The 2568-nt window shown below is 42.6% G+C and overlaps 1 pseudogene; it reads right to left on the bottom strand.

Moving 5' to 3' along the window:
* Nucleotides 1-601: 601 nt before the first annotated feature.
* LOC126282640 (5S ribosomal RNA) lies at nt 602-719 on the bottom strand (annotated as a pseudogene).
* Between the last annotated feature and the right edge of the window lie 1849 nt (nt 720-2568).

Here is a 2568-nt window from a genome sequence, read left to right as displayed (position 1 = left end):
AAATCTTGATAACCTGCCATTGTAGCAGCAGTAACCGAACTAACAACTGCGCCAGACACTTGTTGTCCTATACAGGTGTTGCCGACCGCAACGCAATAATCTGTCAGCTTACATATCTCTGAATTTGAATACGTATGCCTATATCACTTTCTTGGGCGCTGCAGTGTATGACCGAACCCTTGGACATTACAACGGCGGGATATGGTTCTTACTAAGATATTTGATCACCAGGGATGGCAATGCGTGCCCCGCGACGTGTTCCGCTACTGGTCACACGTTTGGTAAGGGCGTCTTGTGGTAAGGCGCTACATTCCTCCAGCGGTGCGGTTGACAAGTGCTGGATAATCTTTGTTGCCTGTGGATGAGCCGCAGTGCGTCTTCTCAACGAATTCCACACGTGCACACCGTCTTCAGGCCACAAGTGGTCCATCGGGACCATCCGACCGCCGTGTCATCCTGAGGTGAGGATGCGGATGGGAGGGGCGTGTGGTCAGCACACCGTTCTCCAGGTCGTTCTGATGGTTTTCTGTGACTGGAGCCGCTACTATTCGATCGATTAGCTGCTCAATTGGAATCACGAGGCTTAGTGCACCACGAAAAATGGCAACAGCACATGGTGGCTCGGAGGGTCACCCATCCAAGTGCCGGTCACGCCCGACAGCGGTTAACTTCTGTCATCTGACGGGAACCGGTGTATCCACTGCGGCAAGGCCGTTGCCCTAATTCCACATGTGATAGATGGGATTTAAGTCGGTGGAACGGGCAAGCCAGTCCATTCGTCGATTATCCCTTTGTTCCAAGAGCTCCTCCACGTGCGCTGCTCGATGCAGTCACACACTGTCACCCACAAAGATGAAGTCAGGGCCGAATGCACACCAGCATGGACGTTCATTGGAAAGGACTACTGCGTCACAATAATGTTGATCAGCGAAAAAAAAATTAAACAAGAAACGAGGAAATTTAAACAAGACAAAAAGAAAAACAAAAAATTAAACAAGGAGAATTCTTAAACACGAAAATTAAACAAGAAAAAAAAAGTTGAGGCCACTGGCATGGGCCTCTGTTGGCCACCATATTCTCTGGTTCTGAAAACATGCGACTCCTTCTTGTGGAGCTTAAGACAATGTGTGCAGTAATAACCCCAAAACCATTGCTGAGCTGAAAAACAGCCATTCAGGAGGCAATAGACAGCATAGATCTTCCGACAGTTCAGCTGATCGTGCAGAAATTCGCTATTCGTTTGCGCCACACAAATTCGATATATAACCTAAATCTGAATATCTGAAGTGACGTTTACGTGTTGAATAAAATCTGTGCACTCTGTAGTTTGTAACTAATTTGAGTTTTCATTTTTCATAGAGTATAGGCTGAAATGTTGATGTGGTAACTGGGATGAACCGCTCACTTGTGGTACTGGAGTACACACTGAAGTGCTATTCGTAGCCAAGCATTTTTTAGCTGATGGTGGTGGATAGTGAATTAAAACCGATAGTATGGTGATAAAAATTGAACAGGTGCAAGTAGGACGCACGCATTGAGTGTTCCGCACAAACTTAATAATGTATACAGTCAGTTCATCCAATCTGGGAATCGAGAATCCCGACCATTTTTGCCTGTTATTGACTCTGATACTTGCCAGATGACGGTGCTAGACAGGCGATATCATTCCAAGACTTTCCAGAATATTTAAAGTTTAATAACATAAAAGTGACATAAAGGAGGCCGGTGACCATTATTAAATTAATCAGTAGTTCTGCATTCAGGCTGATTCAGTAGCAATGGTAAAACACGAACATCAAGCAAGGAATAACTTTATTGCTCATACGACTCGTTTCGGAATTCATTCGTTGTCAGATATCCATGAGCGATTACTTCACGTAAATATGGCAATTCAAGTTTCATGTGAAAGAAACATTCGCAGACTAGTCTGTTTGTCTCACGTACAACTTGAAACGCCTTATCTAAGTGCAGTAATCGCTCTTCGGTACCTGACGATGAATAAACTCCGAAACGCGTCGTACATGTAATGAAGTCATTCCTTCAGTTTCACCTTTGCTACTCAATCACCTTGAATGCAGAACTACTGATTCTTTTAATGTCAAGGTTGATGGCGAATAAGAAATAACAGAAGAAATATTTTTTCGGTCGATCTAATTACAGATTAACAGTTTTCGGAATTTTTCCCCTTTACTTGTAGTGTAAAACCTTGATACTTGCCAAATTTCATTATGCTAAGTTATCAGGAAGTATCCTATAGGTTTTAATAAGTGAGTTTGCAATTATCAAAACATGTGACGTAAATGACCGTACCTTTTGACTGTAATGACTTAGAAGCTAAACTTTATTATACCGCCGAGGTACAATAGACTTTTAATATGTGACATAAATAAATAAATAATAGCGACTACCACTTTCCTGAGGAAAAGGGTTTGTAACAGTCGAACGAACTGACAGACAGACACACAACCGACTAAGATACGGTACCCTAAAAACATTTTGCGATCGATACGGATAAGAATTTTTAAATTTCTGCTTATGTGTCAATTGGTTGTCTGCAAAGGATAATAT

This window comes from Schistocerca gregaria, chromosome 7 (assembly GCF_023897955.1).
Source record: "Schistocerca gregaria isolate iqSchGreg1 chromosome 7, iqSchGreg1.2, whole genome shotgun sequence".
NCBI classification, from domain to species: domain Eukaryota; kingdom Metazoa; phylum Arthropoda; class Insecta; order Orthoptera; family Acrididae; genus Schistocerca; species Schistocerca gregaria.
This window is presented reverse-complemented; position numbering and strand designations above follow the sequence as displayed.